The sequence below is a fragment of the Peromyscus californicus genome, unplaced genomic scaffold (assembly GCF_007827085.1).
Source record: "Peromyscus californicus insignis strain IS unplaced genomic scaffold, ASM782708v3 Scaffold_8__1_contigs__length_139910024, whole genome shotgun sequence".
Classification (NCBI taxonomy): Eukaryota; Metazoa; Chordata; class Mammalia; order Rodentia; family Cricetidae; genus Peromyscus; species Peromyscus californicus.
Genome location: NW_026294606.1, coordinates 108,723,007 through 108,732,033, shown reverse-complemented (window position 1 = coordinate 108,732,033; position 9,027 = coordinate 108,723,007).

The window sequence follows — 9,027 nt, the reverse complement described above, 5'->3', positions numbered from 1 at the left end:
GTATTCTTCAAATGTTTAGAGTCAGTGAAAGAGCCCTGGATGAACTATGATGTATTCTCAGGGGAACAAACCTTGAGAAAGGCTAATCTATTCTACTTCCTTTATTTGATGGATGGAGAAACTGAGGTCTATAAACACAAAAATGTGTTGTGACCATATCAACTGGTTTTGCAATTATATTCAATTATTTCCTTTGTGTTGTGAATTATTTTTAAAGACACACGGTGCCTCAGATAATTAGTAGTTGTCAATCCTAAATGCTAAGCAATGTGGAAAATATAATTATCCAGAGCACTCTCTTATCTTCATTCTCTCTCACAGTGAGAAGAGGATATTAGAGTGTGGTCTTCAAAGTAAAAAAGAAAAACAGACTGATCAGTATTTATTTTTCCTGCACTAAATCCTTGGAATACATATGAACTGAGAAATCTGTGTGACTGTCCCTTTGTATTTGATAAATGAATGTAGAAGTCTATTGCCCACTCATCTGTGATTTCTACTCATTTGTTAACATAAGAATTCCAACAATAATTATAAGATACTTGTTCAGACAGAAGCTCTATGTTAGGCACAGTGGGGGGACAGATGGGTATGAATTAGGCTGGTCCCAACCTCAAGTTTCTTCCATCTACTCTCTTGAAATTGAAAGTGAATCGAAATTAGGACTCCAGGTAAAAAGAGATCTGATGTTTAGTAAGATTCAGAAACAAAGCTTTGAAAGGTAAAAGGGTTTGAAGCATGTAGGCCTATGGGGAAGGCCATTCAATATTCACACACAGAACAAAATAGGATAATCAGAAGTCTGAAGTCCAGAAAAAGAACAGCACACAAGTTTTGATTTGGCTTTGTTTTGTGGCCAGGAAGGTGGATGAATTCCTGCCTCTATTCATTTATTCACTAATTAGTACATTCATCTTTCTGCTATATATTTCAATAATTGCATATTGAATGCTCCCTTAGAGCCATTCACTGAGTGAAGGCTTAAGGTAAAAGCAAATAGCAATTTTCTTGGTCCCTGCTCCTGGCAGTTTCTAAGTGTAGTAGGCAATATGAATTTAAGATACACACAAATACAACTGCTTGTAAAATTATAGACTGAGGCAAGAGTTGTACAGGAAGGAAGCAGGTCCTGTGAGGACAGATGGCAAAAGAAGCTTGACTTGATGCCCTCTCTAGAGAGAAGAAAATGTAAGATAAGAAAGAGCAATTAATTAAAGGAAGATGACACCGAGTATCCAAAAATGGGAAGCAGGCAAATAACAGCCACTGCCTCCTTGCTACTTTTAGGGATTTGTTTTGTCTTAAGTCTCTCTGTTGCTTCAGAGCTGATGTTGATTGCTAATCCTTATAATAGTGGCTGTCTATTCTGACTACAAAGTAACAGTTGTATATACATCACAGTATACATAATATATAGAACTGCTAACTTTGACCCCTTCACCCATGGCTCAAGCTGAATTGGTCTAAATTGGGCTTGGACAATAGCATTTTTCAAAGCCCCCAGAAGTTTTCGTTGCCAGTTGGGCTTGAGAACACCACCCACCACCAAGGTACTAAGTGGCGAATTCACTCAGCTCTTTGAAACTGTCCATGGTGAAGGTAGAAAGCTTTGAAAATATAGGAATTGACAATATCTTAGTCTTAGTCTTTTTAAAATTTCCCCCCAGATCCAAGTTTGTACTTTGTGACTCCATGTTCATCTCAGGGACTTAATCATTATTCTGAATTAAACATCTAGAACCTAACTATTGATAAATGAACATCATGATAGAATTCACTTTCATGACTTCATTAGGAAAAATGAGTTACTTCCTGCTGTTTCCCACAATGATTTGGGGCATCTCTCGTGGCATGCTTATCTTTAATTTCTTGATATTTCTGATTCTCCTCTCTCTCTCTCTCTCTCTCTCTCTCTCTCTCTCTCTCTCTCTCTCTCTCTCTCATTCTCTCCATTTCTACAATTTAAGCTCCTCTTGGTTGTCCCCAAAGCGCTTTCTGAAGTTTGTTATCAATGTCTCCACACACATATTCTGCATATGGAAAAACAGAGATTTCACAGAGATCTTGGCAGATGGTGTATTTCAACATCAACACCTCTGAAACAGATTAGAAATGGTCATGGGACTCTGAGACAGATTAGAAACAGGTCATGGAAGACTATATGGGGAAGAGTTAAAGAATACAGGACATAATCCCTTTGAAATTGAGTGTTTCATTGTTATTTATTAGTCTTGTGTTAGGGCCTCAGTCTTCTCATCTGTCATGTGGGAATGAGGAAACATACCTTTATTGTAAGCCAGGTATTTCAAAATGCAAATTATGCCAGGCGGTGGTGGCGCACGCCTTTAATCCCAGCACTCAGGAGGCAGAGGCCGGCAGATCTCTGTGAGTTCGAGGCCAGCCTGGGCTACCAAGTGAGTTCCAGGAAAGGCACAAAGCTACACAGAGAAACCCTGTCTCGAAAAACAAAAAAAACAAAAAAAACAAAAAAAAATTCAAAATGCAAATTATATCAAACACCACAAGTCTAGAGGTGAGCAGATTAGAAACAAATGGGTATACAAACTGGATAACAAAAAAGTCAGCCGTTGCTAAATCTAGTCAGGAACACATTAATCTAAGTCTCCTCTGAACTCCAGCCTGAGCTACATGTGCAGTGGCCTTTTGGCATGTGCTCTGCACTTCAGTTTACCCATCCCTCTTTCCTCCAGCCCAACCTGTGACCATTCGGAAGCTAGCTGTCTTATATTACACAGACAAAGCACAGAGCCTGACCATGCTGGATAATTTTCTGTCAACGACACAAACTAAAGTCATTTGAGAGGAGGGAGCCTCGATTAAGAAAATGTCTCCATAAGATCTGGCTGTAGGCAAGAAAATAGAGCATTTTCTTTATTAGTGATTGATGGAGGAGGGCTCAAACCATTGCAGGTGGTTCCACCACTGGGCTGGTGGTCCTGGGTTCTATAAGAAAGCAGACTGAACAAGCCATGATGAGCAAGCCAGGAAACAGCACTTCTCCATACCCTTTGCATCAGCTCCTGCTTCCAAGTTCTTGCCTTGTTTGAATTCCTGTCCTGACTTCCTTCAATGATGAACAGTGATGTGGTAGTGTAAGCCAAATAAACCCTTCCTTCTCCAACCTTCGTTTGGTCATGGTGTTTCATCATAGCAGTAGTAACCCTAACTAAGACATTGACAAATCAAAAACATTCAGCAAAGATCTAGGGGGAAAACCCTTGATTTATTTATAAAATGGTGAAAACATTATTTCCTTGATAAATAGAAAGGAGCTGAACCTGAAGCCCATTTGAAGGTCTTGTAGGTCTGAGATCAAGGATGACTAGAGAATCACCTCACTTCTCAAAACCTAAGGGTTTCAGAGTATAAAATGAAGGTGAGTTGTAGAACCTTCATGTGCCTCCCAGGGAATCTTCCTGGTTAGAAACTCTTTTTTTTCTATGTCTAATGCCATGGAAAAAGAATAAAGGATGAATATGTCTATCAAGTCAGGATTTCTTTCAGAATTAATTGGTATCTATTAGTTTGTTTATTATATGCTTGTATAAGCATTTATTGAGAATCTACAGTATAATGTTTATGTCAAGGAAACACCTTGTAAATATAGAGAGCACTATAGTAGAGTCCCCTGTTCTCAAAAAGAGAGCAATTCTCTGAGGGAAACAAAAACAATTTTAATATAATATGGAGAGTAAGTGCTTCACCTATTCCCAAGGTGAAGCAATTGCCCCCAGGAAAGGAACTAAAGATGTTCAGCTGAATGCCTGGGGTGGTACTGATTATGAACTATGGAAGTCTTCCTAGGTAAAATGCCATATTTAATCAGTCTTAGGAGTGAATAGACAGTCTTGAGGTGAAGAAGAAGGAGGAGGAGGAGGAGGAAGAGGGGGAGGAGGAGGGGGAGGGGAAGAGGGAGGGAGAGGGGAAGAGGGAGGGAGAGGGGAAGAGGGGGGAGAGGGGAAGAGGGGGGAGAGGTGGGGAGGGGAGGGGGAGGAGGAGGGGAGGAGGAGGGGAGGGGAGGGGGAGGAGGAGGAGAGGAGGAGGAGGAGGGGCAGGAGGAGGAGGGGGAGGAGGAGGCAGGAGGAGGAGGCAGGAGGAGGAGGGGGAGGAGGAGGAGGACAGGAAGAGGCAGGAGGAGGAGGACAGCAGGAGTGAGGAGGAGGAAATTATGTAGAAAGTGAAAGGAAACACCTGCATTCGCCTAGTGCTCAGAAATAATCCTGAGTTCTCTAAGATCTGTAAGTGTGGTTCTCTGAGTCTATAAAATATCAAGAAGATTTCAGAGAGGCAGAATTAAAGGTGTCTTTTATTGGGTGGCATATCCGAAAGAACCCTAGCTATTCCTACAGCTAAGTAGCTAGGGTCCCAAGGACTAAGCTTTATTAGATTTCAGAGTCCCTTGCAAGGCGACATGCAGTTTGCTCCCTGGGATCTATATCTGCCTTTCTTCACTGTTAGATTTCCAAGGCAGACCTGGTCTATGTCTACTGTTTGAATTAGGTATATCCTTCAAGAGAAATTTTCCCAGCTATTTATCTCAGCTCCCACGTTTGTTATGGCAACACTGCTAGAGTCTCTAGTGGGGTAGGCATTGTTCAGAGATTAGTTATCTCTGCTTTTTCTCCATGCTGTTGCAGTTGGCAGTAAGACATTCTCATCACTCCAGGAGGAGGGATGGAATGCAGAGCTCCAGGTTCCTTCTCCCCTCACCAGGACTCCATGGACAGATATTGGCCTCCAGTGAGCTGGGATATAAGAATTCTGTTTCATTTTCAAGACCCTGATGTTGACAACAAACTAGTAATCAATTAGAGAAGACTAGATGACTATGAGGTTCAAGTCTTCATTATGGTTTTTGGACAAACTTGGGTTCATGTACCACTTCTACCACTTTGTGGCTTGGTGTATTTATAAAATAGTTAACCTCTTGCCTATGCTGTACATAAGATGTGTAAGCAAACAAAGGAATTGAACCAGAACTGAAGTTTTCTTGGAAAAGATTGATTCCAACATAGACCAACCTTCATCTGAATAACAGTCTGTGGCAGGATAGTTGATCACACTATGAACCCCAAGTTTTCATTAATTAAATAGAACCGTGGGAAGTAGTCATAAAGAGTTAAAAGGAGTCTGGAAAATGGATAGAGAAACCCACAGGAAGAAGGAGGGATGGACATTGTGGCCTTCCTTTTTGATTTGGGGCTGTCCTTTTTGATTTGGGGCATTGGAAGGGATGCCTTTTTGCTGGGTCACTGGCTAAGGAGAAAGACAAGCTGGTTGCTTCTTGGCCTCTCTGAACTAGCACATTTTCATCCTAGGTTATGACACCCAAGACTTTATTGGTAAAATAGAAGGATAGCAACTTAGTTAAAAACTGCATGTGGCTGCAGAGCAAAAGCAATTCGAGAGGGACACAAAAGTCCTGCCCCACCAGGCCTCAGCCCAAGCAACAGGGCAATGATTGTGGAGTCTCAGTCAGTAGCTGAAACAGCAGTGGATTCAGGTGCAGTCACTGTGCCAACACTAAAACAAGGATAAACTTCATTGTTTTGGACAAAAACAAGGCTCTAGTGAGTTTCCTATATACCTTAACAAACTCAGATTATATATACATTTTTATTCTTATAAGTTTAGAAACCTTACTTTAGCAACTTCCCCCTTAATCTAGCAGAGTGTATGAATATGGTTTTCAACACATTTGAGTGCTTATTACATAGCACCATCAAGTATTCCCATAAGTTAATAAGGGAAGGACCCCACCTAATTGTTTCCATAGTAAGTTTTATACAACTCATTCATTGAATAAATAAAAGGACAACTGAATGAGTAAATGAACTAAAACAGACCTCTAATTCTCTCTTTTTTTTCAAGACAGGGTTTCTCTGTGTAGTTTTGGTGCCTGTCCTGGATCTTGCTCTGTAGACCAGGCTGGCCTCAAATTCACAGAGATCCACCTGACTCTACCTCCCGAGTGCTGGGATTAAAGTTGTGTGCCAACACCGCCTGACTCATACCTCTAATTCTTCTCTAATTGTTACTAGATTTACATGGTCTCAGAGTATAAAGGGAAGGAGGGAAGGAAAGGGAAGGGATGGCGAGAGAGAGAGAGAGAGAGAGAGAGAGAGAGAGAGAGAGAGAGAGAGAGAGACCCCACAGTATTTCAGAGACAGAAGGATTTTAAAATCCATTCCTTTAGATGCATGGAATCTTTGTATAATATCCTAACAGTAAATGCCTAGAGTGACAGATGGAAAACCCACAGCCTCCCATGCAACACAGACCATCTCTAGGCAATATCTACTATAAGGAGGCTTTCCTTCTGTTATTAAGCATGAATTGCATAGAGACCTATAATGTAAGACAATTTAATTGAGGTTGTGGACTTCTTGTTCAGAAGTCATAGATTAAACCAGTATGTGTGTGTGTGTGTGTGTGTGTGTGTGTGTGTGTGTGTGTGTGTGAGAGAGAGAGAGAGAGAGAGAGAGAGAGAGAGAGAGAGAGAGAGAGAGAGAGAGAGAGAAGAAAATGACCATCCGAAGACACGATGTTGACTTTGAGATAACTCTGGTTGGACAGATATAGGAAATTCATCCATTCCACTCATGTAATACTAAGATGTAAATCCAATAATAATTCAGTTGTTTCACTAGTAGAACCTTATTTTTACCTGAGAAAGAAGTATTGCCTGCTTTCCCAGGCATAGGGGCTCTTACTTGAACTTTAGAAGGTAGCAGAGTAAGACAGAGACCCTCAAACAGTTCTTGGTCCACACACACACACACACACACACATACTGGACTAGGTAAATCCTGCAAGCCAGCTCCATGTCCACAGAAGAGAGCCACTCTATACACCATCTGCATATCCCCTTCTTGCTTGGGTGTCAATCACTTCCTGTCTGTTCCAGGAGGTGAGAACCTATTATATTCAGTGCAACATGGAAAAAAAAATGTCAATTTTCCCTGACCTTTCTTAATGTCACTGACTGAATTAGGAATCCATTTCTAGTGATGAATCATCTGCAGCATGCATTCCTCTTTGGGGGTTGTCAGCACAATTATGTCATTGGCAGACATACACCTTCCCACCATCCCTTTGCCTTCCCTTTCTTGGTTTTTCTTTTTCTCCATCTTGTTTACACACGGTGATGTCTCTCAGTATTCCAGGATCTTATCAAGGCATCTGTTAATGAGAAGAGCAGAAGATTTAGGTTGGTTCTTTTAAAACTCCCTCAAATTTTCCTCTCCATTATTGACTTCCTATATTGTGTACCTATTTACCTCATTACCTTTGAACTAGAGATGGCCATATAACATAATTATGAATAATTAATTCTAAGTTAAATATTTCTTCCTTTCTCTTCTCCTTGAGTGTATTGGAATGAAGTAGTCATCATTTATATTAGGCCTACAAGAGCTGGATCCATGTTGTCACTTGGGGCTTTCAAGGATCTCTTCTCCTGACTTCTTCTATCCCTATCCTCTTGGAGGTAATTCAGCCAGTCCTTTGAAGGCCTGAACTTCTATCTCTCTAGCAGCTATAGGTGTCAGCCTATATGACCTGACTTCAGCCATTGAAGGACTGGCCTAATCAGTGCTTCTTTTGCATAGTTACAAATGAGAGATGTAGATGTGAAAAACAAAATCACAAATCAGAAAGCATGATGACCTGGAAATTTCACAAAAGCAACATGTGAAGTTTTAATAAATAATGTGTTAGCTACAAAAATAGTCCCTCCAATGATGAGAGAGGTTAATTTAACTCCAAAGTTACTTAAGGTCATTTTTGAAGACAGAGAAATTTCAAAAGCAGTTCTTGAAGGGCCTGGGAAGATGGCTGAGTTGGTATAATACTTGTTGCATAAGCATGAATATCCGCATCTAATCCCAGCACTCACATAAAAATCTAGCTGTGACAGTGTCTTAGCTCTACAGACACAGGGGGACCCTGGGACTTGCTGGTTATCAATACTTATTCAGAGAAGTAAATTTTTATTTCATGAAGAAAGGCAAAAAATGTTGTACATGTGGTATATGTATATGAGTGTATGTATGTCTGCAGGTTCATGCATCTGTGAATACATGTGTGGAAACTAGAGGTAGACATTCGATACCTTCTGCTAATTACTCTCTATCTTCAATTTTAGATAGGATCTCCTACTGAACCTGGAGCTAATTAATTGGCTATCCAGGAAGCCCCAAGGACTGCCTGTCTACACCATCTGGTATTGGGGTCACAGACTTGTGCTTCCATACCTGGCTTTTTACATGGGTGGTGGGGCCCCCAAATCTGGTTCTCAAACTTACACGGCAAAGACTACCCACTGAAATGTCTCCACAGCCCCAGAAAAGGTGAAATTTTATATTTAATATTTAATAATTAATGGTGACAGGGTCCAATAGTTAAATGAAGAAATACTGCTTTATTTTTCTATAGGATATCAACTCAGATGTACAGTGTACAAACACAATTCCCTTGTGTTTGTAAGTATAATGCCTGTGATTGAATTGGGTATCTGTGGTAAGCTTGATGGACAAGAGTGTAAGAGGCTGATATTTCTTTCTCTTACATCTGGAATGGGAACTGTGTCTGTCTGGCACCAGGCTTGAATAATGAAGGTAAAAGGCAGATTCTAGCATATAGTTTCATAATCTACTCCCTGAGCTGCTTTTTTGACTCATTGTGAGCCTCCTACACAGATCGTAGAATAAAGTTGGGCACTGGAAAGGTCCTTACGGATCACATTATCACTTTTCCCTTTGTCCCAGATGAGTGAACTAACACCCAAAGAGAAGACACAGGGAACATAAAGTGTATATATGACCATTCAAATGATTGTTTTCTGGTAGTTTTTCTGTTACTTAGTCCTTAATTAGTGATGTCACAAATACCCACCATCAAATGAAAATATCTCTTTTCCAAAGTGGAAAATGATTCATGCTGAGCCCTAATCTTTGGGTGGGAAACAAAGAATGATAGAGGGACGTCTTTGCTGTGCCAAAGATG